Source organism: Cuculus canorus, chromosome 17 (genome assembly GCF_017976375.1).
Source record: "Cuculus canorus isolate bCucCan1 chromosome 17, bCucCan1.pri, whole genome shotgun sequence".
NCBI lineage: Eukaryota > Metazoa > Chordata > Aves > Cuculiformes > Cuculidae > Cuculus > Cuculus canorus.
The window spans coordinates 5393718-5407431 of record NC_071417.1 but is presented as its reverse complement, the minus strand read 5'-3'; the positions used below and the strand labels follow the sequence as shown (position 1 = coordinate 5407431).

Below are 13714 nucleotides of genomic sequence, written 5' to 3'. Positions count from 1 at the left end.
ACTTTTACTCTCCTTTTCTCTTGCGCTTCCCTTCCCCCCCAAAAAATACGCGCTGCAAGCCAACAAGGGCTGGAGGCATAAAATCACCTCGGAAAGCAGCAGGGGCTCAAAAAACCTCGCGCTTTACCTCCATCGGCAACTGGCTGGCCACCCCTGGGCAACCGCAGAAGCGTGTTCTCAGCCTCCAGCGCTGAACACTCTGTCGGCAGGCCAAGTCCCAGTTTTTCAAAGCAACTTCTTTCTGCTGTGGCCTAGTTTAGTTCTCCAGACAAAACGCCACCAAAACAAAAGCAGCCCAGAGAGCTCGGGCAGGGGGATACTTACCTAGCAGCATCCCCGCATCACCTCCTCGACCTCCTGCATCTTTAGCAGCCACCCTCACAACTTCAAAATAAATAAATAAAGCGAGGCCACACAGCCTTAAAACCAAGCTGGAAATGAAATGGAAAGCCTGTAATTATTTCTCAATGCTCCTGCCAGTCTCAGCCTATAAACACAGTGGATTACATAAGTCCACCCCTCCTGTTTCGAAGCCAAAAGTATGAGCTTTTCCTCCAGCTCTGGCAGCAAGTAATAATTCCTCGTCGGCATGGCAACGCTGGCTGGCTTCCAGCAGACAATGGGCGAGTTGAAATACTGCTACGGCCTTTTTATAGCTTAGCTCTGGAAAACCTCTAAAATATTAGCTATCTGATGGCTAACCCAACTCGACAACCTCTCCTCCTTTAACCATTTCCTTCCTGCATCGCTGCCTGGCGTCACCCAGATGTGCAGTCCAGCTGTGCTGGAGATGCTCCTCTTCCCAGGGACAGCACTCGGGAACCGTTTCCCATTTAATGGATTTGTTGACTTCTCACCAGCACAGCATCTGCAGTAACTGCCACAGAGTCAGTGCGATGTTTGGGTTTTTCTGTTTTATTTCAGTCTGTTACTTAGCAGGTACGCTCGCTCTGCTGTGTTCGCTCCAGCAAGCTGCGTTGGAGGTTCTCCTCTTGGCTAGCCCAGCTCAAGAGAAAACAGACACCAAAATAACACTCCTGCATGCAATTTTATCATTGCCCTCCCATGCGAGCAGTGATGAGGCTTGTGGGGCTTCACGTGCAATTTGCAGAGCTACAGGGAAGCAGGACTCTCCAAATCCACTCTCAGTGAGTCCTGGGAGAAGTCATCCATCCTTTTGGGACAGAGTTGCAAGGATGCCCTGGAGAACCAACTGCACTTGAGAAGACACCTTGAGCCCCTGTAGCAACACAGCAACCTGCCTAAAGCACAGTTCAGGGTTATTCTGCAGCGGAATCACTTCAAGGCGCTGACACCCTGGAGAGCCTGGGGACCAGCAGCAAGACTCAGGGGAGAAGAAGACACTCGAGACATTTCAAGTCAATGGTGTAGCGAAGACTGCTGAGAGGAGTTAAGGAGCCTCCCTGACTGAAGTTCAACCACCTCCTACCAAAAGGAGCAGCTAATGCAAACGTGCAACAGCTCCCACGTTAATGTGAAGTTTTTACTCTTAATAGAAACACAAAGCTGCCCAGGATGCCCTCACTGTCTCCACACCCTGGCCCAGACTCCGGCCACCTGAAGGCAGCAGGTCCATCACACCAGCCCTGATCACACCTCAGAGCAGGAGCTCAGCGAGCGCCACTGCCATGTGCTGGCTTCGCTGCAGCTCTGAGTAAAACTCACCCCGAGGGCTAGGAGATCCTCTGCAATTTGCTAAATTTTGCAAGTTAGCAAATACACAAAGAAAACAATAGAAATTAAAGAGAAAATTAAAAAAATAGGAGAGCCAAGGCCACTACAAATATACAGCTAGCTCCCTTCTGAACGCTCAAAATAGTGTTGCCAGCACTCACAGCTCTGCTCCATGTCTGGCAACTGCTCTGGGAAAGCCGAAGGCCCCTGCTCCACATCGCACATCGGTGGCTGACGACTCTCCACAGCCAGCCCTCTGCACACAGGCAGCCCGCTGCCCTGGCGATCCCGAGAAAAGGCTGGAGTGCACAACCCAGGGGAGCCTTTAACACCCAAAAACCAGAAGGCAAACAAAAAAAAAAAAAAAAGAGCATTTCTTTCTAAATCTCATTAAGTTGGAGAGCATGATTATGATTTTTTAATGTGCAAAGGTGATAAAACTGCTTGGAGCTCCAGTTCAATTAATTATTTTATGGGGATAAACGTAACAGGAGACACTAAATGCGAACCATAAAGGTTCCTTGGTACCTGACAGGCTTACAGCTGCTCAGCCTTTGCTACAAGGCTGCACACTTCCCAATGCCACAGAAGAGCCTAGTTCTCACAGCAACCATCTGAAAAAGAGTCGAACAACTGTCTTAGCACAAGCCAGGATGCAGCAAGCCCTGGAGATACTGGTGCTTATAGTAAAGCCTCCGAGATGGACAAAAGTAGCAGTCATTGCCGTCAATAACTAACAGCACATTGTGCTACTACAAAGCCATGCACGGGGTCAACCACAGCCCTCCCTGAGCACTCACTTGAGCCCTGTGTGCTAAGAACAGGTTGGAGGAAAAGACATCACCTTACGTCTGCTAATGCTGTTCAGTCGGGTGAGATCTCGGGGACATGCGCCTGGCACACTCGCATTTTCTAGGGGAGAATGGCCATATTTCTGGGTTCCATTCCAGTGAGCAACAGGCAAACAAGCCACAGAGAACTGAAACCTAGGGAGCTGTGCAGGGATGGGATCTAGCCTTGCTCTGCCAAACAAAGCAGGCATACAGCTGTATTTCATACTCTGCTACCTCAGTGACATCTCGGGTCTCAGGGTTACCTTCCTGAGCAGACTGTGTTTGATCCCAGCCTACTGTCCTGTACCCCACAACCTTTTTCACAACTTGCTGTTACTGACATGATATCTAAAAACACTGCAATCCCCAGCCTGAAAAGAAAAGCACTACTTGGGAAAAACAAAGATGGTGTTTCCTCGTGGGTGTTGGCACCGGCAGCGTGCACGTGCCTGCAAAGATGCTGTGCCTTCAAAGTGAGCATCAGGAGCCACAGAAAACAGAAAATTATAAAGTCAGAGCTGAAACATCTGGAGAAATCTTGCTACTCTGACACAGACCGGCCTCCCTTCTCTGGGCAAGAAACATCCCCACGACCCCAGACACGCAGATGTGTGATCCAAGATGGGGAATAACAAGTCACAACTACAAAGCCCTGCTGAAACTTCAAAATGGCATCACACTACACACGCTCTTCCAGCTTAAACCCTTAATTAAAGAGACTATTCTTTACAGCACTGGAGCCGCTCCAACTCCCATTGTTAAATTTAAAATAAAACCCTGCAACCCCACAGCATCTGTAAGACATTAAAACATTCAATAGTGACTCCTTTATTCAGCTTTAAGACATTTAATAATTTTTCCCCTCAACCTCCAAATCTACGGCTTTAAAGAAAACAAAGAACCACACCTCTCAAAGGATACTTTTTTCTAAATGAACCTTCTGCAATAACATCCTTGACCTTTAACAATTAAAAAACGATTAAAACCATCATGCACAGCCCCCAGACAGACTCCAAGACCAGGACCAAGACACACTTAATACTGAGTGTCAGGACAATGCCGACTCTGTAGCACAGAAACCAGCTCCAAATACAACCCATTCATGTGCAGGGACAAAGCAAGAAGGCAGATCTGACCACAGAGGATCACCATGAGCACAAGAAAAATACATCAAAAAGCTGATTTTGGTCATTGCTAATAAAGCTGGAACCACAGGCTAGAACCTCATTGTGGGTCTCCACTTCTCCTGCTTCGTCCGGAGGAGCTGCTTGCAGCCACTTACAGCTCCTCCACTACCACTCGGGTAGTGCCCGTGGTCTGAGAAGCACACGTTCAGTCATGGTAAGGGAGTCAGGCGTGATGACTTTCCTGACAGGACCAGGAGAAGATCTTCAGCTGAAGGCCAGACTCGCAAAGCCAAGGGAAACTTCTGTTCAGTGCACAGGGAGCAGGATTTTAAGCCTCCAGGAATATTACCTGTAATCTGATGCTGGCAGACCATGACAAACCTCCACATTTCCATAAAGCCCGTATAATTTCAAAGGAACCGCTGCTATTTCTCCCATAAGCAGCATCACAGCCACAGAAACACTTTGGGGTGGCAGGCAGAAGACCCAAAGATTAACAAATTAGAGCACAGCTCATGAAGCAATGGCTGCTAAGATCTCACCTGCAACACAGGGATGCAAGAAGGTGAGCTGGGTGAAAGAGGCATGTGCACAAGGTCTGTGGACACCCTCAACGAGCATAAGCTCAAGCACGTGACTAGATTTTGCTCCACTGTGCCCAAGGTGCTCCCCATTCCTGGGATGAGTACAAGATGAGGTACCGGTTCCCACCAGCAAGCAGACAGCCTACACACCAGTCAACTGTGCAGCCACTTTCATCACTCTTTGTGTGATAATATCTTATCTGGGCTACCTTCACAGGCACTCCTGTCTGCTTGCAACTCTGTTGTGCCGAAAACATGAAACAGGCAGTGAGGTTTACAGAAAATCCCAGTAAGCTATCTCCAGCAGTTCCCACAGCTAATTAAACTGTTCAGTCAGGCATGCTTTCAAGTTTATAAAATTAAAAAAAAAAAATATATAAAAAAGATCAGAAAACCAAACACAAAAGCCTGACAATTAGTGGAAGCAGGTTTGTTTGATTAACTCTCCCCACCTGCCAAGTAATTTTGTGGCCACAGTAGCAAATTGTTCAGGCAACCCAGTCCTGTGCCCTGATCCTACCGCATTAGTCCCAGCCTCCTACACCCACAGCTGCGCAGCTGGGTTAAACCACCCTCTGGCTCCTCCACCAGAGGCTTCAAACACACCCAGGCACCAGCAGAATTACACCCTGGGCATATCCAACCCCTACGGGCAGAGCCTGCAGCAGAGAAAAGGCTTCACATGGGCCAAGTTGCGTCTTTAGGAACAGGCTCCAACATCAATGCTGCTCACACAGGCAAACAAGGAAGCACATGGCACGTACGTAGGAATCAAAGGATGCTGGATGAGGAACACAAAGAAGGCAGGAGGTGGAAAAAAGACAACTCATTCAAGGATCCATGTAAAAGCTGACATTCCCAGGCAGCGCTCCTCCAACTGGATCAAGAAGTGCAGCAGCAGAGTGTATCTCATGGACATTAGCAAAGCAGAGCCAAGGAGCCACACATCCAAAACTGGCAGGTGGTAGCCATGAAAGGAGAAAACCCGTGCTAGGAAATAACTTAGAAGTGTGAAGAAAATAATAACCAAACCAAACCAAAAACTCCACAAAACCCAGAGGGGGGCAGGGTAAGTACTTCACCGCATCTTATAGAGAAACAAATGAGAAGAAATACAAAATTAAGAATCCAATCCAAAGCCATGCTGTACCAGTAATAGTCTTCTCCAATTGTTCCAGTGAGTTCTCGACCACATCCTTACCAAAGGCACTGCCTTGGCTACTTCAAAATAATTAAAAGCATTAAAAATAGTCCTCTGAAAGATGGCATGCAGGATCCAAAGTATATTTTTAAGACTTGGGAGAGAGATGCAGAAAATGTTACGAGGCCACATGAACAAACAGACCCCACAAGCAAAGGAAGAACATGGTTAAGATACTCAACAGCCAAGTTACAAAGCAGAGCAAATCCCAGAAAGACCAATAGACCGGCAAGTTTGGGTGGGATGTGGAAACAAGGGACGAGCAAGCTCAGCGGAAGTAAAGAAATCATTCTTGTGCAAGTCATAAAGCTGAGCACAGATTTGAGGACAAGCATCCAGCCACTGACCAGCAGAAGTGGCAGCCACGGGGATTTTGAAACAAGGCTGAAACCCATCAAAAGTCTACAATTTTTTTTCTTTAATTCAGGAAAGGGTTGGTTCATAGCCAACCACTCACCACAGCAGTCCTCTTTGAGAGGATTCCACATTCCCATATTTGCAGTTCGAAGCAGAAATATCCCATCAAGAAAAAAAAAAAAACAAACAAAAAAAGGTCAAACGAGAAGAGGGCTGCACAATGGAGATGCTTCCCAACCACACACCACTGCTTTCTGTTTATCTTCAGCTGGAGCTTCCCCTCCACATCCACCACCTTCCTCCTTCCACTCACAAACTGATAGGCCACTGCAGAGCTATCTGCTGGCTCTGCCCACCGCATCCCTGGCATTTGAAATGAGCAAGTTGTGACAAATACAGGGTAAGCCCAGTCACTACAAACACTGCAAAAGCCAAGCGGCTATGGGGCTTTGCAGAGTAGTCATCTGCTTCCACATTTTGTCCACAAGAGCTCGGCCAATCCATTTAGCAATGGAGCAGGACTCTAATAATAGACACAAGGGTACACACGAGATAAATGTACACAAGACAAAAATAAACCCCAGCCTTGTTATAATTTTAATACAGTGGCTAAACTGAGAAATGATAAATGGAGACCATTTCACCATTTGAGTCAAGAGGAAAACTTAACTCTCGACAGCCTAAGAGTGAACACACACTAAAAACTGGATGGGGGACTCTCATCAAGCTACGGATTGGATGAGCATTACTTTTTAAACAAGCTTTTCATTATTTCAAACTACACAAAAAAACCCACTTCGCTGTATTTCAGAGGAACCAGAAGCAGATTTGAAGCAACTGTGTGTGTTCTCAGACATCAAGTGCCTGCAGTTGTGGGGTTAACATCCATCCGAAAAGTTGCTTTCAGCTCCCTGAGAGTGGTGTAGTTTTACGGCAGCTCATTTTGATCTCAGTCAGTGATGTCAAATTAAAGCTTTAATACACAACTATAAACTCCTCCATACATTTTTCCTTTATGAGTTTCAGCCTGTATTCAGTCTACATGGTTAACCACACTCCCCCACAGCCCCTGCCTTTGCTTTAGAAAACAACCTCTGGTGTTTCATGGCACTATTTCCCCACAGAAGTTATCTGAGGGAGAACTCCTCCCTTTCCAGAGCAATACTCAGAAGAGCCTCAAATATTTCACAACCTTAAGCCCTGTGTCATCACGAGTTATACTTCTGCATACACAAACATCTTCTGTAGGATCAATGACGACGCAGACGCAGCGACTGTGGGCCAAAGGAGAGCTACGATCCTCTGATCTTGACCAGATGTCTCCAGCCCAAGGTCTGACCCAGCAGCTCTCAGACAGTGCCCAAGCCTCCAGGCATGGGAAGCACCGCGTTCCTCAATAATCTGCTGCGGCATTCATCACCCTCCCTGTCCACCCAGACCCTCCTACATGTGATCCTGTACACAACCGGGTGCTCCTCAACAGGAGCTCCAACTCTGCACAGCAATGGCTTTGCAATTGTCCATGGTGGTGCCTCTCGAAGGCCAGCAGCTACCAGCTGTCAGCATCTGGCAACACACGGAATGAAACACACGTCCACAGCTGGGTGTCTGCAGGTACCCTCACCTCAACAAGGTTTCTGCTCTTGAGTCATGGCTCCAATTTCCACGGTGACACCAGATCAGCTCCCTCACATCCCTGAACACCTGAAAGGCAACTCCAAGCAGCCCTAGTATCGAAGATTGATGTGAGATGGGCCACAGCAGATCCTTAGCCACACTCAAGCCCTTCCTCTTCTGAATGACTGCTTGATCACCGTCTCCTTTACAATCCAGTCCTGTCCCTGGCTTCAAAGCTATTAAAAGTTCTACCTGGGGGCTAACTACATGAGCTTCCTTCTTCAGCTGAGTCTTCGATTGGAAGGAAGTCCATGCTGGCAGATCATTATCAGAAGGACGAAGACATGAGACTGCTCAGAAATCCTGCCCCTATCACTAACTCGAGGAAAGGCAGAATGTTCTAGGCAGTACCTAAGACTCAGACTTCCTTCTGTGAACCAGACTAAATTTCACCGCATGTTTATCTCTGCTCAAACCATCCTACTAAAAAGGAGAAAATAGTCATGTTCCAGTCGGGAGAGACTTTTTATAGCAAGTCACGGATATCTGGCATGCTTTGCTGAAGATTCTTCATCATGCACACAAGGTATAATGCTATCTAGTAATTTGAGGAAACATCCATGGGTTTTTCAACCTCCTCTAGAAATTGAGATTCAACAGGAAACCACAAAACACAAGGCAATTAATTTTTCTTTACCAAATGTTTCCAGTCATGTTGCAATTTTAACAGTAAGCAAAGTATTTGGGTTCTTTCCAGTTCTTGTGCAACAATGTTCCTCATTTTTCTTTTTATTTTTTTTTAACTAATCTGGCTGAGATTTGACAAAAAGAGTTTAAAATAAGTTAGGAAGCCAGTGTGAACGGAGCATACTCTCCTCGCTAAATGTTTACACCCTTCCCCCCCCACCAAAGGCTTCCGTATCACATAGCAGAGGTTTTCTACAAACAACAAAGTAAAGACTTTTCCCAGCTAAAAATAAAGCTAACAGCCTAAGAAATGAGAGCAGAACACATATCTACCGACAAGGGCAACACCAAGCTATCTGAACCACATAAATAAGAGTCTCATTCAAACATTCCCCCCCCCTTCCCCTCCCAGCACCATTCCAAGAGAACAAAGAAACATTAAGTCTTACTTTCCTGGTGTATATTTGATCAGCCCTTCTGTTAACACAATATGACAACAGCAATGAAGGGAAGAATATCACAGCTAAACAACCATCTACCATTCCCCTTCCTTTTGCCGAGCCCTGACGCAAGGATGGAGCAGCTGCTGTCTGTTTTTAAACAGCTCCATATTTCATAAGAAGCTGATTTCTGAAAGGATAGAAAATCCAGCCAATGGCTTACAAAATAAGAACCAAATGAAAGCAATTCAGGACACACAATTTAAACATCATGTCCATTTGCTCAGCTTCCTTTCAACATACCACCACAGTTGCAATTCGTAAGGAAAGTCTCTCCTCTCTCCCTCTCAGCCTACTCCGTTATCACAGTGAGCACAACTTTGAAGCAGTCATCTAAAACAGAACAGAGGATGCTGGAAATTCCCCCCACAACTCCAGATAAGAAAAATCTTCAAATATGGGAGGAAGCAAAGCCATGTGTCCAGCTTGATGCAATCACAGGCTACTTCTGCAACAAATTAACATTGCCCTCCCCAAGCTGTTCTGCTGCTGCTGCTGAAGGACAATGCATCAACAGTAAATGATCGTTTGGGATGGAAAGACTCTCCTTGAAGGGCCCAGTCATATGTCTTGAACATCGGAAAACTTGCCAGCAAAAGATATATGGATGTTGATATTCATTTATTTTTAATCTGGGACGTATCAGATATCTGGGAAGCCCTTCATCGCTGCTGAAATTCCACACTTAGGTCTTCTTAGAAATCCACATCATAGGATACAGGTCACTGTCTATTAGGACCTCAAAAGAAAGGAGATTAAACCTTTACTGTTCTGACCCTGCAGCTCTCGCTTTGGCTGTTAATCGTGATGGGTTATTCCAGGCGAGCCCCTCCTGAGAGGCTCCAGACGCCTGCCATCCCCTTTCTAGTTAACAGCTGCTGTAAGAACACAGCTTTTTCGGCTGTTTGTGTCATCTTGATTAGCTTAGATAAGGACGCTGGGAAGGAGGAGGGAGATGAAGAGGACATGCAAGGGGAAGAGGATTTAATAAGAAAAAGGAAAAAAAGGCTTTCATCTGCTCTAATAATTAGCAGGTCATGCTGAAAACGATCAGCATCCTCTAAAGCAACTGTGCATGAAATGTGCAGAGCGCTGCTCAGGTCACCGCTCCCATGCAAGTCGCTTAGTTCTATCAGTCACTAAGAGGTTGTAGCTTTCTAAACCCCTCCCGGCTTCATAAGGGCTCTGGCCAAGATCCTTCTAGTCCACACATCCACTCCAGGAGATGGGGGGTAACAAGGTACACTGCTCTGGCTGCTCAGCTACAAGGGCGGCAGGCATAAAGGTGTCAAGGCAAATCAAGGTCTAATTAGAGGTTTGCAAAGGACCTTCAGATTCTCTGATAAAGAAGCCAAGGGAAACGTACTGCAAAGCATTTGCCCTTCTCTAAGAAAACAAACCATGTGCAAGAGTTCATCACCAGGAGATTTCCTAGGGAGATCATCAACAAAGAAGAAGCAGACTCTGCCCCAAACGTGACTCGGATCTTCCATAATTCACCACTGCAGCTGCTGCCCCGGGCATTGCTCTGCTGATTCACGCAGATCAGCCTTGCCCCTAAAGATGCTTCTCCAGTTCTGGGTCCCCAAGAGCCTTGTCTTTGTATCAGACAAGTTTGAAAACTGCATTGAAAACCCTGTCTGGGACTCAATATGTAAACCCTGGCACAAAACGAACAGCGGAGAGCAAGCAGAAAAATATATTAACAAACCAGCAAGAGAGCTCTGGTCATTCGAGCTCTTGCTCTTCCCATCATTTACTCTTGCCTTCAGAGAAGCTGGTGTTCATCTCCTGGACAGACAGGACCAGTTTCACTGGAGCACAGGTCCTTCAATAGACCTGTCCTCTTCAAAAGAGGTGAAAAGATGGTTATGACAATGGTAATTCTTCCTCTGATGTACTCACATCCTTCTATTAGGGACACATCACCTCAAAGGTCAGTAAGTTCCAGCCAGAGCCAGCTCTGCCTTGACAACCCATTCTGAAAACACACTAAGTGCCTGACTGTGCCCAGGACAGCAAGAGATGGCCCTCAACATGCTGCCTGAAGAGAGGACAATTTCCTTTGGCAGCCGTTATGGCTGTGTCTTCTCAAGTGTCTTTAATTTATCGGCTTTCCCTCACTTCAAAAATTTTTCTTTCACCTCAGCTTAAGACTCATTCCCAAGTTGACATGCACCTTCAAAGCACTGCTGTTTGAAAGAAGCCTGGAAAGACGGAATTTAAGAGATTGCTTTTACATAAACCTATGGGTGAAGTCATTGTGTCCAGAGTTACCAGATGTGCCATCGGGCCCCAAAGCTTCTCAGAGGTGGGAGCGACTCCCTGGGCATGCAGGAGAGAAGGGATGGGGACAGTCCCTGGGAGATCAGTGTGGCAAAGCAACCAGGGAAAAAGAACCAGGACTGGTCTAGGAGGGCAGGAGGAGAGCAGAAATACTTTGTAGGAAGAGAAAAAAAACCAACACATACAAGCAGAGACTGATGTTACCCAAACTCCCTCTGTACATCCCAGTAAAACAGAGAATAACAACACTGCAACGATCACAAGAACATCAGGAAGGAGGCAAAGCAAACTGAAGCACAACGCGCATCCCTCTGTGGTACCAACACGTTCCGAGAGAGGGGAAGCGTCCTCCACGCGGGCAGTGCCGAGTGTCTCAATGACAAACCTACAGCAATTATTAGAAAGGCATCATCCATACATAATTTTGAATTTAATTTAATTAGGCACCCCGCTAACTTCATTACTTATTTAACCGGACTGCTCATTCAATTTACATTACTACTGTTGCAGATAAGCGCTCTGGGCCCCACCTCAGCAGGAAATGCACTGGAGGATGCATTTGGGAATGCTGCAGCCTCAAGCCCAAGCTCCTCCGCCACTCAGCACCCTCTGGGACAGAGGCATCTACTGGGTTTCAGGTTTTATGATCCATTCTTCAATCTGCGTGCAAAGAAGTCCAGAGGAGCTCAAGGAGGAAAAAAGAACCAGAAAAACCCAAATAAAAAAAACCAAACCAGATTTATCATTGTTAATGTTTCTGCGTGCCAGTCATAGCAGCAGCCTCCTACACAGTTGCCAGATACTTCTTTTTCACCTGATAAATACCCCAAAATAATACTGTATGGAGGCTTGGGGATATAAATTGGAGCACTTCACTCATCACTCGAATGTGTCCTTATAAAACCATCATCTCCAGTGCATGACACACCAGGTCAGGACAGAAATCCAACAAGGTCTCACGCAAGCAACTGCGCTTGCAACACCTTCTGGGGCTGGGGAGGTCAGCAGCCTGAAGCCGAGCCTCTCACACCAAATCAAACTCAGAAAGAGAGGATCCCTCCACTGTGTGCATCCTCCTTCCTACCACTTCAGGCAGCCACATTCCTCCCCGTCTGCTGGCTCTGCCTGCCCTCTCCAGCTGCTCCAACGCTGCAGCATTTACCCCGTCAGCTTTAGGAGGCTCCTTGGAGGACTGAGTCGGTCTCGATTCTCTCCCTGATCAGAAGGGAAGCAGCACCATGGCTGAAAAACAGAAAGAAGGATGCAGAACCTCAAGCAGATCCCTGAAGGGGGTCCCCAGAAGGCCAATGGCATCTTGGCTTGGATCAGAAATGGGGTCACCAGCAGGTCCAGGGAGGTTATTCTCCCTCTGTACTCGGCACTGGTGAGACCGCACCTTGAGTACTGTGTTCAGTTCTGGGCCCCTCACCACAAGAAGGATGTTGAGGCTCTGGAGTGTGTCCAGAGAAGAGCGACGAAGCTGCTGAGGGGGCTGGAGAACAAGTCTGACGAGGAGCGGCTGAGAGAGCTGGGGTTGTTTAGCCTGGAGAAGAGGAGGCTGAGGGGAGACCTTATTGCTCTCTACAACTGCCTGAAAGGAGGTTGTGGAGAGGAGGGAGCTGGGCTCTTCTCCCAAATGACAGGGGACAGGACAAGGGGGAATGGTCTCAAGCTCCGCCAGGGGAGATTCAGGCTGGATATCAGGAAAAAATTTTTCATGGAAAGAGTCATCTGGCACTGGAACAGCTGCCCAGGGAGGGGGTGGAGTCACCTTCCCTGGAGGTGTTTAAGGAATGGGTGGATGAAGTGCTTAGGGACATGGTTTAGGGAGTGTTAGGAATGGTTGGACTCGAAGATCCAGTGGGTCCTTTCCAACCTGGTGATTCTATGATTCTATGAAATAGCCTGCACTAGGTAGGCACACACCCCAGCCTTAGACAGCAAGGTCTCTTGGAAAATCCATACATATACGTGTATATATGGAAAGAGGCATGATTGACAGGAGTAAGAGAGTGTGAAATGGTATAGACACGAGCTTGAAATTAGGTAATCCTCTATCATGGGGTTTTTTTAAATCCTTCTTCAGTTCAACATTTCTTCTTTAAATCAAACTGCTCTGAGTATTCTGAGCTAAGCATCCATTAAAAAATGAGAATAAAAAGTTGGACAGCATCACAAAGCCAAGGACACCTCAGCACACCCCATCATCCCTCATGCAACAGCATTGTGCAGGTGAGCTGCCTACACGCGGTGGAAACATCATCACCATCCCATGCTGTGTCTTAGAGACAGTGTTGTGACATCCATTTTTCACACCCCAGATTAAGTCCAGACCTCAAAATAACTTAAGAACTTAGGAGTTCAACGTAATATCTCCTCCAACCAATGCACAGGGTTTATCTGAAGCATCAGAAGTTTCAAGGAGCAGCCTTATAAACAGACCATTCCCCACTTACAGGCATTAGGATCTGCTGTGCCAATGGAAAAGATACAGACCTAGCAGCAGCATCTTTTACTTTAGGGTTATCTGATAAATAAAAGCACTGAAATCATTGCTGCAAAGATTAACAATTCTGTCACTAAGTCAACACGTAGTCAACAGCAGAAATAACCGCAGTCACTACACAGCCTTCAAGGAGAACCAACATCAGCAGAAGCGATGGGTTTTCCAGCTATCTCTTGTGAAAACAAAACTTTGTCTATAGCTCAACCCCATGCTGATCTTGTGTTCAGGATGCTCAGAACTAAACCTTATGCCAAGGAAAAGAAAACCTAATTTTCAGTTTCACTGCAACCTCCCCCAAGTACAGTTTGAAACACGTGCCTT

At 46.7% G+C, this 13714-nt stretch overlaps 1 protein-coding gene across 17 annotated transcripts in view; it reads right to left on the bottom strand.

The window, feature by feature from the left end:
• The window catches only part of NCOR2 (nuclear receptor corepressor 2), a 251275-nt gene that overhangs the window by 199625 nt on the left and 37936 nt on the right, over window positions 1-13714 (bottom strand). The window contains exon 1 of one of the 17 annotated variants that reach the window (XM_054082547.1): window positions 325-462. The exons of the other annotated variants lie outside the window; for them this stretch is intronic. The gene's annotated coding sequence lies outside the window, so the exon portion shown is untranslated. Of the gene's footprint in view, window positions 1-324; window positions 463-13714 lie in introns of those variants that run through there. 17 annotated transcript variants of the gene reach the window in all.